The sequence below is a fragment of the Halichondria panicea genome, chromosome 7 (assembly GCF_963675165.1).
Source record: "Halichondria panicea chromosome 7, odHalPani1.1, whole genome shotgun sequence".
In the NCBI taxonomy this organism is placed as follows: Eukaryota; Metazoa; Porifera; class Demospongiae; order Suberitida; family Halichondriidae; genus Halichondria; species Halichondria panicea.
Window position 1 is genome coordinate 6,090,727 of NC_087383.1, and position 12,391 is coordinate 6,103,117.

A 12,391-nucleotide genomic window follows, 5' to 3' on the forward strand; every position below is an offset into this window, starting at 1 on the left:
TCATGCCCATGTAACTATGTACTGACCTCTTAATGATGCCATGACCCGGCAGTCTCAGGTCATTGTGAACAATCCCCTGACAGTGCAGGTAACAGATAGCCTGCTGCAGTGACTGTGAGTCCGTGCTGTGAGGTGTGTGGGGGTGTGTGTGGAGTGGGTGGGGTGAAGTGTGTTGGTTGTGTGGAGTGGGTGTATTGTGTGGGGTGTGTGGGTGTAGTGTGTGGGGTGTGTGGAGGGGACGTGCACACATGAAGCTAAGAGGTCAGCAGGTCCACTGCTCATACCAACAAACACATTGCAGCCACCACACACACCATCACCTACACCAGGGAATACTATATACAGTGGAGCATCAGAACCAAATTCTTGATTAACTGATTAACCCATGACACTTAAATTTGCATAATTATGGGTTGCTGCTATGATGCAATATTGGGGCAGCTGCATGTTACTCTACTATTAGCATAGTTGTGGTAAGCCAGACCTTCCAAGTCTCCACAACCTCATAAGGATTCACTCGAAGGTCACCTGAAGCCATAGGGACATGGATCACTACAGGTTAGCTATCAAAAATGTGCTTGTATTTTTAAGTGAAAATTGCATTCAATATTAAAATTCAAAGTGAAGATACAACACAACAAACACAATAAAAATTAATTCTACAGGACAACAATGACTAAGAGGCTTTCGTATACTAGAGAGGAGGTACTGCAGGATCTCCTGGATAGCAGTGACCATGATTCTGAGTCAACAAGCTATCATTGGGAACTGTACAAAGAAGTGCCTCTTATGCACACACACAGAGAAAGCTAAAAGCCAAACAGAATTGAATTGTAACAGGTGCATAGTGATTAGGATCAAATTGACCTAATTTCATAAGGGACATTTCATAAAGGAATTGTAGCCTTGGGAGTGCCTAAACATTAGCATTGAGAACAGATAATAACACTACAAAAAGTGTCTGTTATGCACACACAGAAAGCCAAACAGAATTTAAATTGCAACAGGGAACAAAATAAATAATTTGTGGCCTCTGGGAATTCTAAATACATTATCACTGCATGGGAATACATTGGGAACAAAAAAGCATAAAGAATTGGAGGGTGCCTACTACAGACATTACATTGCAAGTAAAAACAATTATCTCACAGAAGCCTAAAACTACAACCACAATTGAAGTGACCTTTGGCATGCCTAAAACATGACCCTACAAAAAGGTTATAGTTGCACCATAATAACACACAACCAATGTCCTATGCCAGTGGCACAACACATGACAATAATAGAGAGAATCTGTACAGACTTTCCCCAGGTTATCAACAATCATTGAGAATAATACAAAAGCATGGATTGCAGGCCTAATACATTGGCATTGGGAACAGACAATGTAAAAATAATTATCTCACAGAAGCCAAAAAGTACAACCACAATTGAAGTGACCTTTGGAATGACTAAAACATGACAATTATAACTTTACACAAGTAAGAGGTAATAATGAGTTGCACACCATTATAATAACACAATGTCCTATAGGCCAGTGGCACAACACAGTACAGACAAGTTACACACACACACACACACACACACACACACACACACGCACACACACGCACGCACACACGCACACACACACACCACACACAACACACACACACACACACACACACACACACACACAACACACACACACACACACAAACACACACACACACACACACACACACACACACACACACACACACACACACCTGAAACAGTTCCCCCTGCCCTTGGACTCCCACCCTTCAAGACCATTCTCGAGAGGCCTTCATCCAATCTGTAGGCCCAGCTGTATCCATCGTTCTCCCTTAGACATATTCCAGCATTTCTTTACCACTGAAATAATGGATAACATAGTAGCTGAGACAAATTGATACGCTAGGCAAATGATGACCCCACTACAACATGATAAATGGACCCCACTCACGACTGCTGAGCTAAAGGCTTACATGGGATTCAGCATTTTCATGGGGATCGTGAAACTCCCATCGATTGAAAATTATTGGAGGAGAGACGTGCAATTCCACTACTCACCAATTGCATCGAAGATCTCACGCGATCGCTTTAGGGACATCCGACGATACCTCCATTTCACGGACAACACCACTCTCCCGACTCCAGGCACCCCAGGTAGCGATCGTTTGGCCAAAGTACGCCCCCTCTTCAATAAAATCAACGAGCGCTGTTCTGCTGCATACAACTTAGGCCGTGAAGTTGCAGTAGACGAGGCAATGATAAAGTATCGTTTGGCCAAAGTACGCCCCCTCTTCAATAAAATCAACGAGCGCTGTTCTGCTGCATACAACTTAGGCCGTGAAGTTGCAGTAGACGAGGCAATGATAAAGTTTCAGGGTAGATCTCCACTGAAACAGTACCTCCCAAATAAACCTGTGAAGAGAGGTATCAAGGTTTGGGTCCTAGCAGACATATTTGTGGGGGGTGTGTGGAGTGGGTGGGGTGTAGTGGGGGGGTGTGTGGGGGTGTGTGGAGTGGGTGGGGGTGTAGTGTGTGGGGTGTGTGGAGGAGACATGCACACATGAAGCTAAGAGCTAAGAGGTCAGCAGGTCCACTGCTCATACCAACAAACACATTGCAGCCACCACACACACTATCACCTACACCAGGGAATAACTATATACAGTGGAGCATCAGAACCATTAACCATTAAACAGATGACAGATTTGTCCATGCACGATATTCCTAGCATCACATACTCACACGTGTGCACTAAGTGTCCACGTGGTTGAAACATGTTTGTGTGGCTTATGAACCCTGACCCTACAATTCCACTACTTAATGTACTAACCTATTGTATTGTGTGTACTGACCTAACAGCCTTCCTTTGTGTATCTGTTCCCTCTCTGGCTTAGCAGTCTTGACAGGTGTGGGTAGCTCTCTGGGGGTGGAAGCCCTAGGACTGTCCATCACGGGAGGGGGGAGCAGTGACTGTTCTCAACTGAACCCTGTACAATGTAACCTATAGCACTATAATCATTAAACACTTGGCATGGGGGTTAATGTACGTACGGCTTCTATAGAAGAGACTTAGGGTTCATTAGGTGCAACAAAACTACTCCCGTAATACCACGATTTAAAGCGACACTTTTTAATAATTACGAAGCCAGAGGTCGCTACTTTTGGAGGTTGAATAATTACATTGAAGTCGTGGTGTCGCATATTTAGAGGGTCGCATGTAATTGGAGGTAACTTAAAGAGTCTATACTTGCATGCCTCAATTTCAGGCCGCAGTGGGCTACAATCGAGGATTGGCTACATTTACCTCTATTTAGAACATGACATTAAAAAACAATTGTCAAACCAGCTGTCGCTACTTTTAGAGGTCAGAAAATTGCTGAAGCTCCTGGGTGTCGCATATTTGGAGGGTCACCTTAAATCAAGGTCCTACGGTAACTAGATATAGTGTGATGCACTAGCATGTAATAGGGGGTGTGGTCACGGGAGTGGTCAAACATTATGTGGTTTGCGTAAACCACCCCCCCAAACTTTTAATCCTAGATGAAACCTTGGTCACTATACACATACCTTGAGGCATCGTCACGTGCCATAAAGCCGACACCTGTGCCCTCCTCCTCATCACTGTGATGCTGTGTGGGAGACTGCGTCGTCATCATTGTGTCCACAGTCAATCTAGTGGAGGGAGGGTGGAGGGAACATTAATGGTGATAAAAAATTAATTATTACCAATTATGATTATGGACGTAGCCACACGAGTAGATTAAACAGACTGTGTGTGTGCATCTAGCTGATAGATTCTAGCAACAGTGAGTTGACAAATTGACACTTTGCCCACACACTCCACACACCCACCTGTTATGTGAGGGGGTGGTCTGGAAGGAGTGGAAGGTCAGGTCGATACTCTGAGTGCTGCTCAGTCCACCATAGTAGCTACTGTAGGATCAAATAACATTATTTAATAATAAACGTGACGATAACCAGCTATACGTTGTTACACACCTCTCAGAGAGAAAGCTTTAAGACTGTGAACACACACACACACCCTACACGCCCACTCACACACACGCCCACACCACACACACCTCTCAGAGAGATAGCTCTCAGACTGTGAGTACTGGCTATCAGTACACTCAGACAAGAGCACTTCCTCGTATTCAATCCTCCTCTCATTGAAGTTGCCATATAATTATAACACCGTCAGATGTAGGCCTCGGTGGTTGTTGCTGGGAGGGTTGCAGATGGTACGCCTCTGCACCGCTGTCATGGTTACGCTTGAAGGCAGTTACCATAGAGACCAGCTTTGTGGGCTTGTTGCCACTGCTATCCTGAGACTGGGGGAAACAAAAGATATAACTAACAACACCCAACATGCACAGCCGACTACCGTATTACTAGAATGTTTCAAACATACATGTATGCGAACTTTGCGAGGGTTGATCAATTCACAACAATAAGATCACATAACCTACTAGTAAATACACACGATCCTTGCCAGAACACAATAGTTAGATCGCAAAGGGTCATATTTTCTACTGATTTGACTCATTCGCAAAATTTTCTAGTAATACGGTAGCCATGCTCACACTCACAGAGGATTGCTGTGTGTTATCCTCGCAGCTGATTGCCCTCTTTGGTTTGAGGACCAGAGTGGTGCTAGTACTGGCCCACGACAACCTCTTACTGTCCGTCCAACTACAACCAATCAAATTTGAATCCAAGATCAGACTCTGTGTGTGGGGGCGTAGGTATATATGAATTTAACCACATCAAAGGCTTGCGGTACACAATTATTGACAACATCAAAGGATTTGGATACATGATATTAATCACATCAAAGGCTTACTCTCTTCGCTCGTGACATAGAGAGAATACTCGAGTGTCTCAGTGTTGGCCACTGTCACTTGAGGAGGGGGTGGGTGGGGTACAGAGTTCACTGATTGTACGATACCCATGACGATGGGATACGCACTCTTACGCCGACGGAAGATGTGTGAGGGGACGGGACACATACACTGAAGGAAGGTGGCCATTGTTGTTAGTACTGCATGTGAGCATGCTCAAAGTTTTTAGAAAGGACGTATGTACGTGACTAATACAGATAGCTAAATGAAGCTAGTAATCAAGTTAGTCAAAAAGAAAATTACGCAGTAAAAAACAAAGCTTACAATGCTGAGGGTCCTCTTCGTCTCTTTGACTGCCCTCACTGCCTCTCTGTGGTCGGCATTGTCCAGGTTGATGCCGTTCACTGACTCTAGGATGTCACCAACCCTGTGTGTGGGTGAGGTGTGAGTGTGTACGTGAGGTGTGGTGTGGGTGTGTGTGAGGTGTGGGGGTGGTAATTATGAGATGAAATTGGACAATCTGAACACAAATTCAAAAAAATAGCTACTAAATTGGCCGAATTCTAAAAAAAGACGCAAAACCTTTGCTTTTGTTAAAAATGCTCGATTTCGACGTAATTGAAAAGGTCATATCTCACTCACTTTAGTTGACCTTCGCCCTGATTCACTGATGAAGGCTCCAGGATTGGGTTCATCACGCCCACCCACCAAACTGAACCCAGCCTGTGAGGGTGTGTGAGGTGTGAGGGTGTGTGTGTGTGTGTGTGTGTATGAGGAGTATGTGTGTGTGTGTATGAGGTGTGTGTGTGTGTGTGTGTGTGTGTGCATACGCACATCGTCCCAATTGACCGGCCATGCTTCTGCTTCCATAGTTCAGTGACCCTATCCAGTGTTTTAGAGTGCTCCTCCACCAACCTGCACACACAATAATAGCAACCTAGATAATTATTTCTAAACAAGCAATGCGGTTTCCAGCCATGCAACTAGTATATAAACTTATATTAATTCTTATACACGAAATCATGACATCAGTAATCTCTCAGATTTATAGGGGGAATCCCCTCCCCTCTCTATGAAACCCTGCCCAATAGTTACACCTAACAAAGTCAATTCTCATCAGAGTACATCTAAATCAGCAGAGTTGTGTACCCACCTTTCTTGATGATGACTAGATTGAGCACACTCAGGTTGCTGTCCAGCCTCTCACTGACTTGCGTTTCAGGGTCTGTAACAACTGTGCCACTTCTAGAGGAGGAGCTTAACATGGCCATTAGTGAGGACACCTTGCTTCATGGGGAAGCCCTGCTCGTCATTGCCACCGCTGATACGAACCACATAGCCCTGTGTGTGTGTGTGTGTGTGTACGAGGGCCGTGTGTGTGTGTGTGTACGAGGATCGGGTGTGTGTGTGTGTACGATCTTACAGAGCTGGAATATATAAAAAAAACGGATTAGACCTCATAACTTGCCCAAAGGTAGGGAGATTAGATCATGTGATTGGTAAATCCCCACCTATCCCTGGTAGGGGGGCATTAGTTTGACTAGTGCATTCAGTATGATTCAGTATGTACTACTGAGATAATTGTCTCCACTGTTGTATGAAGTACGTCCACAGGACGACCTTTGAACCTCCTGGAGTTTGCGACAACCACATTGCCCGATCCTTCGTCCTCCAGCCCCTCCCATAACACACCAACAGTTGTTGTTGTCATCACTTCGTTCAAGGCGTTTCTTTCGGCTTGTCATAGTCTTAGCTCTATCAAATGGCATTTGAAATGCTGAGCTGGGTATCTGCTCCATAGTGTGTTCCTCAGTACGGCTAGACCAACACCACCTCACTCTTGCCCCGCTATACTCTATCCTCAAGAGTGTCTTTTAGCGTGAGTCCCAGCTCTGAGCTAGCTGACAGTCATTCCTACATCCACGTGGGGGAGAAGCCTGAGAGGGTTATGGTCGTCAATACACAAAACATGGAGAAAGCTGTTCCAGAGTTTTGATGATCTTTACCACACACACTCGCAGAATTGACTGGTGAGGGAAAGCGATCTTTTGGCGATCCCTATAGGAGCTTCCGCAAGGCTCGAAAATTAGGTAATACTCCAGTAAATAGCTAGTGGCAGTAGATAATGTGGCTATTTATGCAGTAGAGTGTATAGGACGGCCATAAATAAAAAGGACTCCCTGCTATCAGCAGCCTTTGTCGCTCTCCTGAAGAACGAGGAATGATGTACATCTATAAGCCACCATCACAAGTACACTCATAATTATTATGATATTTGAGTATGCATAATAAATAATTATTATGCATACATGTAAGCATATTAATTTTGTGATCATAATAATAATTATAATTATGCTTTTGCAATTTATGTCTAAGTTTTTGTGGCATTTTTATAGTGTTTGCAACACATCCCTCTTTTCTGGAATAGTTGATGGAGTCATGGTAACTTCACATTGTTTTGTTGAGCCATCAAGTTTACTTGTTCCATAGTTACGAGGTGCCTTTTCTTACTACTCAACATCCAGGTTAGCCTCGATCCCAGGCCGATCCGTCTCTAATTGAACGCTAGGTCGCTTCCTCGGCCTGGTATTGATTGTATCTGGGCGTGTATCTGGGCGTGACTTCGTTATTATTATTAAGTCCATGTGGTGAAATGAAAATTGAATAAAATTAATGGCTTCTAAGTTTGTTCTTTGTAGGTTACCGTATACCGGGTAACTTTTTTCGGGGGACAAAATATTCGTGGTTCAGCAATAATTATTGAGACATTTCGTGGGTAATATTTTCGTGGTTGCTGCTTGCACTGCAGGTAAAGGTAGGCAAGGTCGCTTCATTCATGGGTAAAATATTCGTGGTCAGACCTCCAACCACGAAAACCACGAATATTTTGCCCCACGAAAATTACACGCTATACGGTATGTTGCAGCACTGATGCCATACAAAACAGAAGATATAAACATTTGTTCAGCAGTAAGGCTCTCAAAGAAGATATTCCAGGGAGGCTCATGCAGTCTTGCATTGGATCTGCCTGTTAGTGATTCAGATGGCCTGTCAAAGATTGTCTGTCTTTCTTGTATCAAGAAGATAGAGTCCATAGAGGTGTTCAGGCTCCTGGCCAGACGTAGCTACCAGAAACAAGTGTCCAAAGAGCAGCTCCCTAGTAGTCCAGTAAGATCAGCCCCTAAGAAAAGGACTAAGGACACGAGTGGTTCCGACGCATCTCCTTTCACTGTGAGCTCGCGTCCAACAGCACACCCAGTCATTTCGAGAACCTCCACAATCACATTCCTCATAACATCTGTCACAGTAGCCGTTGCAGCCAACATTGGAGCACCAGGAGGGGCAAATGCTCTAAGCTCACCTAGGTGTGCATATAGGCAGGACGAAAGTCAGAGCTCCTACAGAACATACATAATAATCACAACGGGAGTTATTAATAACTTACCACTTGTAAACACAGTGTGCTTCGTCCACAGCTATTGCCACTAAAGAGGAATTGAGTGGAGGCTCTAGTAATAGCATCCTCCAACGATAGTCTTCAACAACAGCCTCTGGGGCAGTGAACAGCAGACGGTACTTTCCATCCGACACATCTTTTTTAGTGGCAACAAGACTTCTGTTGATTCCCTTATTACTACTGAGGATGGCAGCAGAAACACCTCTAGTGTTCAGACTCCTGACCTGCATGGTCAATCATGAGAGACACAAGGGGAGAGATGACAAAAACTACACTTCTGGCAACAAGAGGACCCTTAGTCCTACCAAGCTTGTAGTCCATCAAGAAGGGTAGCAATTGATAGCACAGAGACTTGCCATACCCAGTTGGGAACCACACAAAAAAACGTCCCTTCCTTCTGACAGGAGCTTGAGAGCACGGACCTGCTGTTCCTTGAGGATCAGTCCTTCTTGCTTCACACAAGACAGTGCATATGCTAATGCTTCTTGGATATCAAAAGACGTTGAAATTGCCATAGTATAGTAGCTAGCTAGCTTTACGGAGCTATTCATGAGATTACGATTACTTTTACGGAGTAGGTGCTCATACATACACCATTAGTGTTAAGTCGCTCAGGAATTCGCTCTTTTTTAGCGAATACCTGAGCGAGGTGGAGCCAATAAGAGCACGCCCAGATACACGCCCAGATACAATCAATACCAGGCCGAGGAGGTGACCTAGCGTTCAATTAGAGACGGATCGGCCTGGGATCGAGGCTACATCCAGGTATAATCTAATTCTTCATTATAGTGATAGCTTCCAAGTAACCTGTAAGGTCTTCCTCCAATAATTTCACCGTCAAGCTTTGTTGGGGCACTCAGACAGATTATCTCCGTCGTGAATTCTTATTGGGTGGATAAATATTCAGTTTGGTCACATTATTTTTTGCTTATAATATAAATTAATAGCCGGATCAGCATGTTACATAGTTATACTATGGCAATGGAGAGTGTAAATGATGCTATCTTCTGTGAGAAGACAGACGTGGTGTGTTTCATTGCTCTGAAGAGGTGTTGCTCTAGATTTCAGTTTTGTGCTCTCAAATTGAACGAAAAATTATAAACTTGATTTATTGTCTCCCCAATAATATTAAGCAGTGGTATTACCGTGTGACTGTGTGGAAGGTCTTCAGTAGTAGCCGGACCCCTATACCCTGCATGGAGTGGACCCAATGTCCCTATAGTGGCTCTACTCAGAGAGGGCAAGAGATTGGAACCTCCCCAGAATACTGCCTGCGCTCACTACAGAGATATATACGCTAATGCACATTATTTAGTACACTTATAATAATTATCAAAAATCTAACAGGCAATTCATCTCTAAAGTTGATCAGTTTGTGAAAATTTGTACGTGTCCCCATTATAATAATTATGTCACGGCAACCCCATAATATTTTACATACATTTACTAGTATAGTTCACAAATACAACTACAGAGTCTCGCTGATGACCATGCAGCTGTTGGTGCGAGGATTCTGAAGAGAGACCATCCTTTTATGAGTCGAGTTGAAGAATGTTGTGAGCACTATGCATGCATGGTGGTGGGCTACGTAGAACTGCACATGGAGCTAGTCACCATCACAGAGGATGAACACAGTAAGCAACAATATGCTCATACAGCATTCACTCTGTCCGTCACCTTCATTGCAGAGCACCGCAATAACTTTTTGGACATTTATCATTATAGAGAATGATCGTGGAATCGTGTGAATCTATTATTATAAAGCAACTATTAGCTGTTTTTTTGTCGCTAAGTAGCTAAGCTAGCTTTTTGCATGGTGTTTTCCCCGGCCAATCGTACAACTTTCACATTGTTTGAGGTCTATAGGGAGCAAGCTAGCCTCGTTTCAAGGCCGATTAAAATACGGCCTATGGTACCTATTGCAGGGGTGATGGTGCGCATGCGTTTCAAATTACCCAGAATATGGGTAATCGTACTACAAACGTAAAACCTTAGTAAATTATACCGTAATTAGTTCGTTTACTGAGAATATGTTCTGTAATACTTTATCTTCATGACTGAGTTCCGTGAAGCTGTGGCTTATGCCGTCTATTGTGTTGGTGTAGAAGGCTTGAACACTAGTCTAAAGACATGTAGAAGAGGCTCTCATCTTCGTCTACGATCGTCCTATAGGCAGGTTGTCTTTGCAAGCAAGTATAGCAGTTAAGAGGCACCATATACACTTCCCACGCATAGACTGTACACATCCAAGGTAAGACATCCTGACCATACAGCCGTCATAGAAGTAGATGAGAGCCTCTTCTGGCTTCAGACTAGCCTCGAATCCATGCCTTAAAATACGTATTTTAATCGGTGTGGATTCGAGGTTAGCTTCAGACTAGTGTGAAAGCCTTCTGGAACAACGCAACAAAGAGCTAAGCTGATGTACATAATAGAGAGAGAAAGAAAAAGGGATTCCCCAGATGTTGGTGAATAATCTAACGCATGTCCCCTATCACCCTTGCAATAGGTACCAGGCCGTATTTAATCGGCCTTGAATTGAGGCTAGGAGCAAGCAAGCAAGGGTTCGCACATTGCATGTGTGCATGCATGGTGTAGTTACTGTATCTAAAATGAGCCATTAGACAATTACTAATTATAACCAATCCATGATGGTTATATTGTGTTTTAATGAGTAAGAAAGGGCGTGTAATGAGCAAGGAGTTGCACGGGAGACACCAGATACTTAAATATAATTATTATAATTAAAATTAATGATGTGCTGTACCCAACTGCTTGAGCCCCACTCCCAACTGGTTGGAGCACAATCTTGTTTGTGAACTTTTTGTTCTTTCAGTTCACATCATGCTCTTCCAACATTATACAGTAGACTCTCGTTAATCCGGTCACCCTTGGGACCTAGACTGGCGGCGACAGCCCCTCGTGTACCGCGAGGGACTGGCAAACTGTCTATCAGTCACTCGTCTCAGCTGCAACGAGCATTGCAGCCTATCAGATTGCTCAACGTCATATTAGCCCTGTAATTGTAACCGCACTTACACTTCAGGGGATTCAGTGCATTCCATAGTAGCTGAATCTCATAGCAAAATTTAACCACATTATCTATAACGATATTCATGTTTAGTAGTGTCATACGATCTATTACACTTCCGCTGAGACGAGTGACTGATAGGCAGTTTGCCAGTCGCTCGCGCTACACGCTCGGGCTGCTGTCGCCGCCAGTCTACTTGGGACCATGGCTGCATCTCAGGAAATAGCCGCGGCTTAAAACGACCTTACCTCGAATCTAATGACTACTTTTGCGGTTCTTGTCTCGAGGATAATGTAGGATAATGAATCATTCTGTTCTCTATTTAAGTGTAATTCAATTTTATTTGCTAAACCACACCCAAAACGTCATATCCGGCCGTAATATACGTATTAAATTACATTGTCCTGGAGTTTTTGTTTTTCAATGGAGAAGACCATGTATACATGTATGACGGTATTTCTATTAGTGTACCCAAATTGCAATAGTTCATGCACGTCGTTTTTGCCATTTGAGCGGCTCATCCAACAATGCAACCTTATACTTCTTCACATATTTCTTGCATTTGTTTGTGCACTTTCTTCTTCACAGGTATACGATCATACATTTATAATTATGCATGGTGTTAGCTAGATCCATACAGTAGGTACGTACATAGCATTGCCACCTTTGTAAAAAGAAAGTTGCTACGTATACATGCAGCTGCTACAGTACTGAATTTTTATTTCCACGTCGCTATTTCAGGTTTTTATGAAAGCTCTGGAAAGTCAAGTATAATTATATAGATTCGACAGCGTATATATTCAAAAGCTGTACGAATATGGAAACCAGAGAAAACTATAAGTTCACAGTTTTATTGCGTGCAAACAATATCTCAATGTTTTGTATATACATCAAAATCTATTATACAGGTGGATTTTAGCCCGTACACAACCACTCCCCCACACACACCCTCCTGTATAGCACCTTCTGATCATCAAGTGCTGGTTTCAAGCTTATAATAATTTTGAGCTAATTATAGATGGCTGAGATATATATAGCTACCGGAAC

The 12,391-nt window shown here is 43.4% G+C and overlaps 1 protein-coding gene and 1 long non-coding RNA gene across 2 annotated transcripts in view; both read right to left on the bottom strand.

The window, feature by feature from the left end:
* The window catches only part of LOC135338505 (splicing factor 3B subunit 4-like), a 166,848-nt gene that overhangs the window by 100,620 nt on the left and 53,837 nt on the right, over positions 1–12,391 (bottom strand). Inside the window, exon 13 of the mRNA XM_064534666.1 lies at positions 2,868–3,016. The gene's annotated coding sequence lies outside the window, so the exon portion shown is untranslated. The remainder of the gene's footprint in view (positions 1–2,867; positions 3,017–12,391) is intronic.
* LOC135338627 (uncharacterized) lies at positions 5,655–6,796 on the bottom strand. Its single transcript, XR_010395666.1, has 2 exons — positions 6,010–6,796; positions 5,655–5,771 (listed from the first exon to the last, which is right to left on the bottom strand). It is a non-coding gene; the product is annotated as an uncharacterized LOC135338627 (long non-coding RNA).